Raw genomic sequence first — 16,002 nt, 5'->3', positions numbered from 1 at the left:
CCAAACCTCCTCACAATCCTTCTGTCCCTGCTGCGCCTGCTCTGAATCTTCAGAACATTGTGGCAGTAGAAGCATCTCCTGACGTCTGTCCAGGAAATCTTCATTTTCCCTTACGCAACACAGAGTCGACACTCGTTTCTCCAGCCCTCGAACCTTCTCTTCCAATATGGAGACCAGCTTGCACTTTGTACAGACAAAGTCGCTTCTGTCCTGTGGAAGAAAGACAAACATGGCACAACCTGTGCAGGTTACAACAGCTGATCGCTCACCTTCCATATCACCGTCCTCTTAAGAGCTTCTTCAACTGTTGCAGGAACTACTCAGAGAAACCTGCAGATGAAAGCCTCGGTGAGCTCTCCCCAAGCGAACTCCCAGGCAAACTCCTGCTGTTAGCCTCTGCTGTTCACCGCTCAGCTGCCCTTATATACCAGTCAGGCCCACTCAAGGCCCACCTGGAACAAAGCACTCCCAATTCACACTTTTCAAACAAACAAGCAAGCAAGCAAGCACACGGTCAAACTGACCAACGGTCCCAGCAGCAGGCACTCAGATACTCACCAACACAGCCCCCCTAATGCAGCACTTAGCGTACCTCCTCTTGGACAGCTCCCAGGCAAACTCCCGCTGTTAGCCTCTGCTGTTCGCCGCTCAGCTGGTTCGCTGCTGACTGCCCTTATATACCAGTCAGGCCCACTCAAGGCCCACCAACACAGCCCCCCTAATGCAGCACTTAGCGTACCTCCTCTTGGACAGCTCCCAGGCAAACTCCCGCTGTTAGCCTCTGCTGTTCGCCGCTCAGCTGGTTCGCTGCTGACTGCCCTTATATACCAGTCAGGCCCACTCAAGGCCCACCAACACAGCCCCCCTAATGCAGCACTTAGCGTACCTCCTCTTGGACAGTTCCCAGGCAAACTCCCGCTGTTAGCGTCTGCTGTTCGCCGCTCAGCTGGTTCGCTGCTGACTGTGCTATTTATTTACTATGCTATTTATATACTATTTATGCTCTAAAAATATTTGAACTCTCAAAGAATGTAACTGCAGGTTATGCTCATGGAGCCATATTTTGGCTGTGTATATGTATGTTGGTCCCCCATTGAAGTCAAGGAGAGCCAATCAGACACATCTGTATCCAGAATGTGGCCTGTAGTGTATTCTTAAAGTGCAGTTCTACTCCAAAAAGTGACTGTGTAAAAATGGCAATTATTTAAGAGAACTGTTCCATGTGTATATTTAGAATCACATCTATTTACATAAGGGATAGATAAAAGTGTTTACTGTTGTTAGCAATGCACAGGGAACACAGCTATAAGAGAGGTTTCAAAGTAGCAGCCGTGTTAGTCTGTATCCGCAAAAAGAACAGGAGTACTTGTGGCACCTTAGAGACTAACAAATTTATTTCAGCATAAGCTTTCGTGGGCTACAGCTCACTTCTTCAGATGCATAGAGTGGAACACACAGACAGAAAGAAGTTATTTATACATACAGAGAACATGAAAAGGTGGAAGTATGCATACCAGTGTAAGAGGCCAATCAATTGAGATGAGCTATCAGTAGCAGCAGAAGAAAAAACTTTGAAGTGATAATCGAGATGACCCATAGAGGGTGTGAGGAGAACTTAAGATGGGGGGGAAAAAATCAATTAGTGTAATGACCCAACCATTCCCAGTCTCAGTTTAGACTTAAGTTAATTGTGTCTAATTTGCATATTAATTCGAGTTCAGCAGTCTCTCTTTGGAGTCTCTGTAGTTCTCAGCCATCTTTAGCAGACCAGTTTACTAGGGGCCATAATGTGTCACTGATTTTTAAGCAGAACTCACCTTGAAAATACTGAAGAGTTCTGCTGAAGAACTAGTGGCATAATATCAACCTAAATCTTAAATGCAGGGTTAAATGTGCACTTCAGCTTTCCCTGGCCAGCTAAATACAACTGGGTTGCAAAGTAGTAACAAGGCAGAACTAGAAAACAAGGAGGTTGCATGGGAGTAACCCAAGGCATAATTTAGCCTGAAGAAGCATCTTTAGGTATTATTGCAATATAAATATTAAAGACCCCAGTTAGGATAGAGGGCACCTTTGGGCTAGACAAAGACATTCTTCCTCCTCTAAAAAACTTACAGTGTAAGGCCCTGATCTTGCAAAGTTACTTCAGTGTGTCTCTGTCCGCATGGAGCAGCTTACAAGACGAGGGCCCAAGAATGGTGATCATGAACAAAAGGAAAGCATTCAGCCTGACTTTCAAGGACCAGGATGAGCTAAAACCCCATCTTTTTACTTGTAAACAAATCCACTTGATAGGAAATAATTAAGACACAAACACACAGACCCAAAATATGCATTTTTCCACAATCATTTTTAGCATAGAACCATACTATCAACACTTCTCATTTCCATGTCAGACTTAGAGTACAGAAATTGGTTGCAACTGAGAGCAGAGACAAATTGTTCATCAGAGTGTGATTTTTGTGAGGAGACCCCTCTCCTCCCAAAGTTTGTGCAAGCTTTGTAATGTTCAGTAGCCATAGTGCCTAACATTAAAGAGTGTGCTGAAAATGCCATGAGTTCTAAGCAGAGATTTAGGGTAGGAATCTACAATCCCTAGGAAGATAAATTTCCCATGACAACAATAGGAACTAACTGCAGGATCAGAAGTAGGGTGATCTGTTTTCCACATAAACTTAATTAGGAATCAGTGGAATGATTAAAATAAAATGAGGACCTCTGAACTTTAACCCAAATTTAAAATTAAGTTTACTGTAAGTTACAAAAAATGAGGTTAACTACTTCATTACTTTTCATTTCTGAACTGCCAGATTTCTGTTAGAACTGGAAGCAGAAATGTCAGAATTTCACAAGACATTTTTGTGAGGCTTTTCGCCCAGTTTTGCAGGCTCAGTAAGACTGAAAAAGGTGTTAGTCTTCATAAACATATTAATTGAACCTGTAGGCTGAACTTTGAGTTTCAACCAATGTTATGTTCCTCCTTCTTTTTTTTTTCCTTATCTTTTTTTACATTTGTATTGTATTGGAATCTCTACTATTAAATTTGGCTGCCTAAATTAAACCAAATGACTACTCAGATTGGGATTTAGCTGCTCCTTTTAGGAGCCTAAAGGACAATTTGACTGCAAGATGATAGATCAGGGGCCAACCCCTGTGATAGATGGTCCTTTGATTAAGGCACAGGACTGGAAATCTGTAAAAACTTTGCCACCGACTTAATGTGTGACCTTTAGCAAGTCACTTAGAATCTCAGTGACTCAGTTTTATCAGTGCTTGTCTACTGTATCTCAGAAAACTATACTAACTAATGTCTGTTAAATTATTCTGTTATTAAATTAAGAATCTGGGACCCTGTCAGACACTACTGTTTTTAAAAAGTGTGGTTTCTCACAAGAAAGAGATTTTTTTCCTCCTTTTTTCCATTTGCCTAATGTCAGTTCTTGTTTTTCAGAAAATAATTTTATGTTGTCCTGCTTCCTGTATTTTGTGTTTATGTCAAAAAATGGATAAAAGAATTTCAAAATCGAGGCCACTATGAAAGAAGGAATCCCAAACTTTCTCAAGTACTGGAATTAACAGAACTGCTAAATTCTAAAGGTAAGGATCAATGCACAATCAATTAATCTTGATCTCATTGGGAATGGAGCATATCTAAGACACGTTAAGCCTGAAGCAGGACTAGTGACTGCCTTAGAGAGACTTAAAGACGAGAAATGGGAATGAACATCAAAACTTTCCATTTGAAAAGCTTCTTCCCCCATAAAGCATCAGAGGGAGGGTTGGAGGGGAGGGGGAAGAGAGTTACATTCACTGAAGACCATAACCAAACTTCTAAGTGCTTAATTCTTTTACTCAGAAATAGACTGAAATAAAGAGAAGTGAGAAAACCAAAGTTCACTGAAGTCTGTAGGAGTTGTTCCACTGACTTCAGTTGACTTTGGATCAGGCTCCTAAATATGCACTGAGGTTCCATCCTCCATTTCTCTTGGGAACTATAAAATATTGAGAGCAGAACCCTTTCCCCTGATGTTGAGGTGGCCCTTGTTCTATAACCTGTTTTAGGAGAGAGTCCACCCCCTGTTGGAGGATCTCCTTTTAAGAATGGTCTCTGAAGATGGTCTAGGAATGTGGTTTGTGGGGCGGTGGAGAAAGAAGCTTGATGGTGTAACCAAAGTGGATAACATCTAGTACCCACTTGTCCATTGTTATAGCCCTTCAGTTACAGGTGAAGTACATTAGGCACCCACCAAAGCTGGTTTGGGATGCCATAAGTGAAGGTTCAAAACTCTCAAGTGTCCTGTCAAAAGTAACCTTTAGCCAGTGGATGAGGTAGGGTGGCTGATGTCAAGGTGGATAGGCTATATTTTGGGAACCACTGAGGCTTGCGTGGTAGTGCGTATGGTTTTTGGTGGTAGAAAAGCTGTGGAGCAGGCCTTGGTTTATACACCTGTTTATGGTATTTCCTTTGTGGGGCCAAAGTATAAATGCCCAGAGAGCACAGGGTTGTACTTCAGCCTTTTAATGAGCACAAAGACTCATCTGTCTTCTTGCTAAAGAGATTCATTTAATCAAAGGGCAAATCCTCAATGATGTTCTGAACCTCTGTGGGTAGCCCAAAGAGTGGAACCATAATTCATGTCTCATTACTTGTAGTGGTTTCTATAGTTTTAGATGCAGTGTTGGCCATGTCTCCTGTGGTCTGGAGTGAGGTTTGTGGCATGAGTCTACTCTCATAGACAAGGGCTTAGAATTGGGGTCCATCCTCCCAAACAAGTTTATCTTTAAACTCAGAGAATTTGGAACAGTTCATAAAATCATATTTTGCTAACAGGACCTGGTAGTTAGCTATTTGAAACTGGAGGCTGGTGGAGATTGTGAGTATGGGAGGGAGAAGATATTGTCCTGGGAGGTATAAGTCTCAGTCTGTCCTAGAGTGCTGGGGTCCCAGTACTTGGTGTAGTCAGAACTGGTGCATCCATGTGCTTAGTGGCCAGCAGGTCCTTACAGGATCAGAACAGTACCAGTGGAGAGGAGTCTCATCTGGAGCTCTTGGAAGATGCTGATTCTTCAGCTTACTAGTTGGTACTGAAATTGGTTCCATTGGATCCTTGCTCCTGAATGCCTTTCCTTTGTAAGAGGCTTAAATGGGCCTAAGTCTATAGGACCCAAGCACAAGGACTAATCCAATTTGGAGAGAGATGGGAAGTAATCCCTTCTCTTGGGAGCAGATCTGGAGCGGGATAGAGCATAAGAACGACCATACTGGGTCAGACCAAAGGCCCATTGAACCCAGTATCCTGTCTTCCGACAGTGGCCAATGCCAGGTGCCCCAGAGGGAGTGAACAGAACCGGTAATCATCAAGTGATCCATTCCTTGTTGCTCATTCCCAGCTTCTGGCAAAAAGGATCTGTTCTTGTGTCTGTGAAAGTACCTGTTACTCTCATGACAAGCTCGTGATAATGGGTCTTTTGAATTATCAGATCTGACTTCTGCTCTAGAACTCATGCTTGGAGGTGCACTGCTCAAGGCCTGAGGTTGATGTACAGGGGTCTCCCCAGCCTGGATCCAACTGGGGGTCTCTTGTCTTTCTCCATGCGATGCTTCCTCAGTCAAAACTCTTGTCCCTCTTGGGCTTGGGGATGGAAGGAGCGACAGATACTGCCCTTGCAGGAGATATGTTTCCTCCCAAGGCAGTAAAGTCAGCACTGGTGTTTGTTACTGACCAAGAAGGAGTAAGGACAGGACACACAGCTCTTAAATCTCAGAACTCTGGTCATAGTCCTTCTCTTGAGGGGGGAATGGAGAGGGTCCCTGAGACAGGGAAAAAACTAGTTTGCACTACCTACATAAAGACCACTTGAAACACTAATAACTGTATACAATTATATTTACAGATTTGAAAGAGGGTGCAATGATAACTTCATTCACAGAGGTTCAGACTCAGGCCATGTGGAGGTAAGAAGGAACAGGAGAAGCAGTTGTTCCACACCTCCCCATACGCCTTTGGTACTGAGCAAAAGGAGACCTATGGTGTAGGTGCACACCAACAGACACTACTCGCAAGAATTTCTGGTCTTGGGTGCATGGTCTGCAAGTATACTCAAGTATGGAATACATATAGAACGGGCACTCAAAGAAGAACTATAAAGTTTGAATATCAGTTTAAGCATTTTAACATCCATCAGGATGAAAGTCACTATTTAAATGTAAAATTATTAGAGAGAGAAAAACTATTAACAAATGTGGTAATGTCTATCTCTAACTATAAGCAATTATAGAGTAATCTCCAGCTCTCAAAAATAACACCAGATGGTATTTTTTAGAAAAGTCAAATATATCATATTGTATTTTTTAGTACATCATGATGGCAAATAATAATATGTGAATCCTACAAGTACAAGACAAATCTACAAGTATAACATTCTTCTCTTCCAATGAACATCCTGTGAATTCATAAATATTTACATTTTGCAAGTTATAATTATGTAGCACTGGGGGGGGGGGAAAGCAAAAAAAGTGACTGTATATACAAGTATATAAAAGAACATTCATAAATTACAAATGTGCATTGTTCTGAAAATGATACCTCCTGTGTTTTTGTGTTTTATGCCAAACCGTAGGAGAGCTTCCTGCATCTTCCCCAGTTGGGTAAAAATTATACTTGTAAGTTTGAATGACTATTGATTGCTTATTATACTTTCTATTAATAGTCCTAAATTATTATGTATGAGCCGTCATTGTAGGTATTTGCTAACGTTGAAAGAAAAGTTTGTACTGCCACATGGATAATCCTCCTTAAGAAACTGACAAATACAATTATAGAAGCGCTGCAAAGTATGTATTTTCTGTAAAAAATAATTACCTAAAATAGTACAGTTAAATGCTATCTTGTTATTGCTTTTTTGTATAAGTTGGCTGGATGTAGCATTTTATATACCATAAGTTAATTTTGGCATTAATAAATGTGAACTAAATAAAAAGTCTTAAAATTTAAATGACTCTTGCTTCCATCCTACTTCTTAGTAGAATCACATGAACTATTCACTGCAAATTATTTTATCAGATGAATTGTACCCATTTTGGTTGATGAATAATCCATCAATAAGCGTTGATTTTTACAAGTTCCGTTTTCATTTAAAATTGTTTGAGAACACTTTATGCAAACAAATTGCAACCTTTGGGTTATTCACAAATTGTTTCATTAGCATTCAACTATTTGCATTGAGACAGATTGTGTAGTCATGTGAGTAAATCCTCACCATCCTAAGTATGGGTTGGACAGATGATCATTTTATATGATTTGTGGTGTGTGATTATCACATAACATTGTTTTTTTCCTACTCCATGACTGGATGACAAACTTTTATCAGCAGGAGGAGGGGAACAAAGGATTCTGAGCTGACTGCACAAATACATGCAATGGAATAATAGTGAGATGTTGCTTTCTATTAACGTTCTTGTGAACAAATAATATCCACTTGCATGACTGGTCATTAAAAAAACTAATGAAAAGGACTGTGAATACTGAAGCAACTTCTGAGATATCAAGAAGTGTCTTATATTTAGTACTGTAAGTGATATGCACTTTTGTCCTTTTTGAGAAATATATTTCCCACTAAAATAAATACTGAGCACTCCCTCACCACCCCTATCCCACACACACTTTACAGTTTCATTTTTAATAATGACTGCTTTTCCATTCTCTGTGTAAGTTTTGTTCTTGAGTCTTCCTTCTTATATAAGAAGCATCTTAAAAATGAGCCAGTAGCACAGGTATGTTTATACATTACCACATATGGCAGTATCTTAAGTATACTAATCCCTGTAGTTGACAGCTCTTGTGTTGCAATGACCTACAGTCATCTGATCAACTTTCAGAATACTTACTAGCTATAATCAAATATATTCTCATCTCTTATTTGAACAAATCATACAGAAATTGAATACATGTTTTTATGAACACTAGCAATATGTTCTCTTCTCTGATAATTTTGACATTAAAATTCCATTTTAATAATCCCATCCTTCAGGCTTTGCAGACTCTTAAGGTATTAAAGCAAAAATTATCCTAAGCAGTTAGATTATAATGTATTTAAAGATTAGACATTTCATGTTGAATATTAACTGCTCCACTTCCCAGGGAAAAAAAAAACTATGCTAAATTTTTTTGTATAATTTATACATTTTTTGATAGTTGGCTATACAAGGTTCAAACCCTTTATGAAAAAATATTCTAAAATATACTTATAATGCTCCATTACATTTTAAAACTACATATATATAAATGTATGAGAACATATTTTTGCAAAAATAAGCATCCTTGGATGCCTCAGAAATGCACAAAATGGCTGTATTTCCTGCACACTTACATTGCAGTTGTATTATAATGTTGCGCTGATACAACAGTACAAAAATGCTACTTTCTAAAAAAGATGGAGTTATATTTTGACTATTTATTATATAAATTATTAGCATCATATGAAAAACTCAGTGTAATTATGTTGTAATGAAAATAAAAATACTGTACTGTGTATTAACTGTTGGAGAAACTCCTAAGTACTTTAGGTTGAGACATCAATCTGACTTTTTCATGACAACTGCGTACTCTGTTATGAGGCCATATTTAAACAGGCCAGAATTCTATAGTTAAAATTAACCAGCAGGAGCCATAGTCTACCTTTTGTACCAGGCTATGCTGGGGCGAAACATGATATTACAGAAAAGTAAGGAGTCCCATGAACTGAGAAAGCAAACAACTACCTTTGTTTGCTGGTATTTGCGAGACCAAGGCAGAAGAGGGCTCTAACTTACCGCCACCTCTTCAGACAAACTGGGAGAAGAAGGTCCTTGAACTGTGGATTCTGCCATCACTGCCACCTCTTCTCTTATACCTCCTTTCTCATAGGTCCAGCACTTCAATACTTTGAGGAGTGGGGAGCCAGAGAGGAGGGGCCTTGCACCATTGTAATTCCAGCTCACAGAGCAGGTTGGAGGCTCTATCCTCAGCAACTCATCATTAAAGTACTGGTCTCTTGTATGGCTGGTTATTTCAATGAAAAGCTGTTGTGTGGTTATCCCTTCCACCACTACACAAATTAGGGTTCAGTGTCCCTGTGGACCTAGCACTCGTCTGAATCCAGTGACACTTAACCCCGACACTTATACCTGATCTGCATTAACAATTGTTTTATTTGCTTATGCTGCTTGACTGCTGTGGGATATTTTAATGGAAATGTGAGGAATTCTATTATGTTGCCTTCAAGTTCAGGTCCCCAAATCACTGTTTCCTACATTTACCTATGTCTCTGAAAGGCCATTCTAGCCAATTATCTGGGTCACCTTTCTTTATGTTATCTCCATGCTGCAGCAAGATGGTTTCCATCCACATAACTTTGCTACTACATCTTGCAATGATACCATCAGGTCAGCATTCCTGCAGAAATATGTGAGGAGCTCCAGGTCTTTGCTGATGCCCTCATTTCAGTGGGTTCATTACTCCATTTAAGTGGGCTGCCTTCCTCAGACCCTCGTTAAGTATGCCACAGCATCCATTTGAACCTTTTCTATCAATCATGAGTGTGCACATGCGTGGCACACACACACACACACACACACACACACACACCTTTTGTTCAAACAAAAGTCTCCCTTTAGGTTGAATTACTTATTAATATAAAATGTACAGCCCAACTCCAATGAAAGTCTGCTACATGCTCCAGGGTTCACTAGTAAAACTGTGCAAATATCTGATTTTTTTGTTTTGTTCATTTGAAAAGAAAAAGTTGTTGCGAATTGAACAATGGAAATGTCTCATTTAAAAAGAAAAGTTGAAACAAAATATTGACGCTTTTGGACTATTTTTATTGAAACAACTTGCCAATTCACCACGAATTGTCAAATGTTTTGGCTGATCCAAATGTGCATTTTTCAGTGAAAATTATTTCTGTTAAAAAATTTCACCCAGCTCTACTCGATAAGCCCCAACAGTTATGATCTTGTTTGATCCTTTCCCAGGGCTTCACAGTTCATCTCTTATCAGTGCAGGGTGTTTTCTTCGTCCCTTGTATCATGGGCAAAATCACAGTCCCAGTTTCAAAGTATAATACTAAAACAAAGGCTCTTAACATTGTTAAATACATACTTTCAGAGTGTAAGAGACACATTGATTTTGTCTTCAAGGCCTCGATACAGTATACGATACCATAAATACACAGTCTTTCCCATACTATCACTTGCTTGTTTTCAACAACATGGTAAGGATTCCAGACGTACCCCTTTCAGGTTATTTTTGCAGACTGTTTGAAATTTTTTCTTTGTCCTTTTGCCTTGCCCTTCAATTTTGTCCATTATGGATCTAAGCATATTTAGGACATTAAGGGCAAACTAAATTGTTGTTTATACCGTTAAATGTAAGAAGCATAATAGTAGGGTAGTGTCTCTATCCTGGAAAATAAGCACACTTGTCTGATTTTTATTACATATCTTCTTTTATTGATGTGTCCTGTGAAAATTGTGGGCTCTCTGCTGAAAAGGCAATAAAAAGAAAGTTTAATAAGAATATCTGAGAGGTACATATGCTATATTAAATGTAGACTAAGGAATCTGAGACAAAGATAAAATGCTGAAGTTATGGTGAGATACTCTGAGGGTGCCTAACCTTACACAGTATCATGTACATTACAGTACAGATGATAAACAATAAGCACAGATTCTCTCCTTCATCAAACACCACTGTGCAGAGGGTACTCCTGGTTCCCTCACTCTTTGGACTGATATGCACTAACTCCAAACTTAGCACAGATTACAGAGTACCAAAGGGCCATACTGTAGATGGAGATTATTGGAGCACACTGTACTCCGGTCCACACTTTTCTCACCCCAATACATCCCTTCCAGTGCCACAGCCTGGCACTGGCGAATGGGGGATTTGTTTCAGAGCAAACTATGCTGCCTCAACACCCACTAGAGGGATGTGATGAGTGGTGGCTTTTCTCTGCGGTGCAAAGGGATCAAAGAAGCAGTACAGATAGATATTTAAGGTAATATTACTCATAACTAGAATGCTCCGCTCACATCCAGATGTTGAACCCAAATAACCTAAACAGCTCCTCAGCCAGAGCACCCTTGTCCTCACTCACTGACCTTGAGGCTGTGTTGGACCCTGAGATACCAGCCTTCTTAGGTCTGGTCTATACTACCCGCCTGAATCGGCGGGTAGAAATCGACCTCTCGGGGATCGATTTATCGCGTCCCGTTGGGACGCGACAATCGATCCCCGAATCGGCGCTCTAACTCCACCAGCGGAGGTGGTAGTAAGCGCCGCCGACAAAAAGCGGCAGAAGTCGATTTTGCCGCCGTCCTCACAACGGGGTAAGTCGGCTGCAATACGTCGAATTCAGCTACGCTATTCACGTAGCTGAATTTGCGTATCTTAAATCGACTCCCCGCTGTAGTGTAGATGTACCCTTAGGTACAGTGTCGGCTGATATTGGCTTGAACATTTACTTCATCTGATCCAAGAGAGTATGAAGGGGAGTGTGTTTGCTGATGACTTTGTGGTGCTACACACACACACAGCGCAAGGCTGAAGAAAACTGTAAGAGCAGAATGTTGCTGAAAATATTTTAGAAAAGAAAGTGACTGATGAAGAAGTTCCTGTGAAATGCAGAGAGAAGGAACAGCAGGAACATCACAAAACATTTTTGTAAGCAAGACACTCAAACCTAGCTGGTGGTCTGTGGGTGCACAGGCGGGAGCAGGGGGAATCCAACCACACCCATTCTTCAACACAAAAAAGCTTTTATTGCCCAGATGTTTTCTGATTAATAGAGGAGCCAATTGCAGAGCCAAGAAACAAGGCTTTGTAAGTCTACTGCACTCTTGGAAAGCCACAGAATGTTTTAGAATGATGGAAACATTAAATGCAATATACATGTAAAGCACAGTAAATCAAATGAATTTGTTTATATGAAAAGCACTACTCTTCACTCTTTCTTTCTTTTTTGCCAGTAGAGCATTGTATATTCCAATCACATTATAACATTCTCTAATATAACATTGCTGTATATCTGACCAGTCTTTTGGACTCACCATTTCACGCTCAAGACATGTAAGTTCTTAACAAAATATCACAGTTTTTAAAGTCCTACCCCATTTACAAAGCCAAAGCTATTGCAGTAAGGAATGCAAAATTACAATAGAATATTAACCTCCCTCTCTCCTTCTCCCCACAGACAGTAACTGAATTTCTTCAGGAGATGGAAAGCACTTGCTAGAGAAAGGAAAGAACAAAATTTCTAGTACCTATTTTTATAAATGATAGACAAAGCTGTGTCAGGAATTGACCTGCATATTCACCAATGGTGAAATGCACCCCAGTTTGGAAGACCCCCCCTAGTGTCACTCATGTAATTATAGTCCGACATAAGCATTTATGCTGAGAGCCTGCACTTACCCCTTAAATGTGCATGTAGGGATGCTGCAATAGCTCCATATAGACCATCTGGGAGGAGTCCATTGTTGTGTACCTAAGTAGCTGCCACTGGATCTTGGGGATGTGTTTACGTGGAGCCAGTACCAGGGCACCCCTTTCTATCAGTGCAGAGGGAGTGCACTGCAGCCCTGCAGGTTGGAAAGGTTCTAGTCCCTCTTAGTTACCAACACAAAGGTGATTTGCTCAATGTTTTTGCAGGGTGGGTTGAATTTCTCCCCAAGTATGATACAATAAGATCCATTTAGTGTTTGTCTCCACTTTGGTCTTAGATTTATCTATCGCCTCAGGCCCAATATTTCACTCCCTTCCTCTGGAAAGTTGAAAGTTTGGCTTTGTCTCCCTCCAGTAATCCAGACTCATGCATTTAATAAAACACTTAATCCTTGTTGCATATACAAGTTAATACCACCCTCAGGAAATCAAGTCAGCATATTTGGGGTCATACATTATTGACCAAATAACTAGCTGCTGCAGTTTAATGGAGAGATCCACCACTGAAGAAATACTAGGAAGGAGGGTGGGGGGCCACTGTAGGGTCAGCCTAGAAAGGTATCCTAATGCTAGTAAATCCCTTCTGTAGGGTCAAATATGATGACCCCAGGGCGAAGGGACCAAAGAGAAGAAGGAACCCATTAGAAAGCAAAAGAGAAGTTCCTCCCCTTCCCATTTTACTGATCATTGTAGGAGAGAAAAAGAGAGTCTCTGGGTATCCTATTTCTTTCTGAAATTATTTCGCCAAGAAAGGAATCACCTCTATGTTCTGGGCCACCTCTGGATTAAGGGAGACATAAGAAGCCAGCAGTATCTATCCAGTCAGGAAGACAACGTTTTGTAAGCAGGTGAGTGGGTTTGGGAATGCTGCTATTTTATCGATTCACACAGCTCCACCTGTAGACAAAAAAGCAGCATTGCAGGCTCCCATTCAAATGAATGGGGAACCACAAATACCACTAGATGTTTGTTCTACCTTTGTATATGTCTTCTTTTCTTCTGCTTTCTCATCTTCTCAGATGCATGGTGTTGATAAGTAGGGTTAGAGGGATTCTTTTAGTAGCTGGAAGCATACACATAAAACCTAGAACGATTTTAAAAAATAACAACAGAGAAAGGTGGAGGGAGATGAATGGCTGCACCCAAACAAGAGGATCAAGAAAGCCCATAAAGCTGGTTTCCAGCTAATAAGCAAGGCACTTCAGATCAGGACTGTTAAGAAATAAATGTAGTCTTGGCAAGAAGCTATCTTTGAGCTTGTGCACAGTGACTGTGTCCCCTACTAACCTTGCATAGAATTTTAAATAAAGCTATACTATTTCAGATGAAAGACCATCCGGAAAAGTCACTCCCTTTCCCCTCCACTGTGAGAGTCTACAACCTACACTTCCCATGCTACAGACATAACTCTGTACATTTTGAATTTCTACACTGCAAAATTAATCTCTTTCTGCAGAACTATGCCCTAGAATTTGATGGTGGTGCCAATAAATAAATAAAATGTCTCTAGCCCTAATGGTTGCAGAGAGAAGCTCGGAAAAGTAAACACCAACCATAACAGATGCAGTGAGAACTCCATAAATGTGCAGACATCCTGAAACCCACATTGCTCAGAAAGATGTCAAGCGTCCCATCTACCTTAATTTGTTGTTGACTCTGGAACATAAAAAGGGCAATCCGCAGGATACTAACAATTGAAAATGTGAATACAGCATGAAAGAAAATGAATTTAGTATCAAAATAAACACTATGGCTACCATACTGATTGTATTTTGTATTCAAATCTATAAAAACACCTTCCATTTATAAATTTATGAAGATGACACAGAATTTTCACCAGACAACAGCAGAATCTAGGGACCTTGTTACTAATTTACCACGGAATATTTTAGGCATTGCCTATAGGTGTAGTGTGACAGGGAAGCCAAAATCCCAGCTCATTACTGTTGTTAGCAAAGTCAAAGACATTCACAATTTATACATATCGCTCAGGTCAGTATTACACATTTATTCCATATGAGCAAAAATATTCCTGATGCAAATTTCCTATATTATATATTTAATTTACATAATTAATTTAGGAATTTCAGGAGGAGAAAAGGTTGGACTTTTTATTTAGATTTTTAATAATATATTTTCCTAACTTCGAGATATGTGTATAGTTTGTTAGTTGATAATGGTGAAATATCATCTACATCAAAGTATTCTGAATTATTTTATTCTCAACAGAAATTTAAAACAAGGTAAAAATACTATAAAATAAATTAAAATGTAATGTAGTATAAATAAATTAAAATGTAGTACATTTTGATATTCTGAAAAGAAGGCACATGTTAGAGAATACCTGCATTGTATGTATCAGAATTAAGTTTATTCTGTTTTCCTTAAAAACAATATTGCTTTTGAAACTGGCAGCAAAATTGAGTGGCAGACAGTACTACACACAAACGTAGTATAGTCAGGTAAAGCTTTCCTGCATACCAACCTCTCAGCCTTAACACCCTTATAACTGCAATGCTAGTCACATCTCAATAAGGAATAACTGCAAATCATCCAAATTGGGGGTGGGAGTGGGTGGAGGAGGGTTGACATGGACAAGTCTCCGCTAGGGACAAGTTTAAACCTAGCAAAGTAATTTTACTCATGGCCTGTCTCAGATTGGAACCTGGGCTTCCAGATGCAAAAGGCAAATGTGTTACCTTATTTGGGGAAATTCCTACTTCCCATCCCCCTGTGTGGAGGACTCTAACCTAGCAGAACTGGTCAATGTTCCACTAAGGCAGGGGGACAAGATGAGGTGAGTCTGCACAAGGGGTGGTCTATATTCATAAATTCCCTAAGGTTCCTGAATTCATGCCACCTATGCTTTACTTCCTATTCCTTGTTCTATCGAAAAATTGTAGTCATCTTAATCTACCAGGAAGCAAAAATACCACGTGTAATCAGTCACACACCAAGAAAAATCAATAATAAATAGCAGTAAATATTCCAAAATCCCACCCATATTTGCAGAAATTGGGCAAATGATCTTGAATGCTTTACAAACTAAAATATGGCCTTAATTCGTCATATGCTTTTGTTTCTAGTCAACCAGCTCAAATTGTTAACACAGATTGAAGGAGAAATACTGTTCGGTATCTGTTTCTATGAATGATTGTCCCTGACAACACTGTACAAAGCACAAAAGTAGCAGCACACCTAAAATACTGGGATATATGAGTCTCCTAAATGGTGATCACTATCTTAAAAACTATTTAACTAGCCTGTGATAGGGCAGTTACAGTGGTTATAAGGCATTCTTTCTTAGAATGACAGAGCACAGTACAATTCTTGTAAACCAACGTAGAAGTTATTGCTGTGCTGGGTCTGACTCCAAGTAATGTTACTGTACACCCCTTTCTTTATCAAAATATTTTCTATTTTTTCTACTTTTTGAATATACTGTGTTAATCTCGTAGGAAACTAATTTCATTTCCTCCTTTTTACAAATAAGGTGACCAGGTATAAGAGGTGAATG

Source organism: Malaclemys terrapin, chromosome 11, assembly GCF_027887155.1.
Source record: "Malaclemys terrapin pileata isolate rMalTer1 chromosome 11, rMalTer1.hap1, whole genome shotgun sequence".
Taxonomy (NCBI): domain Eukaryota; kingdom Metazoa; phylum Chordata; order Testudines; family Emydidae; genus Malaclemys; species Malaclemys terrapin.
Note: the sequence above shows the minus strand (reverse complement) of the source record.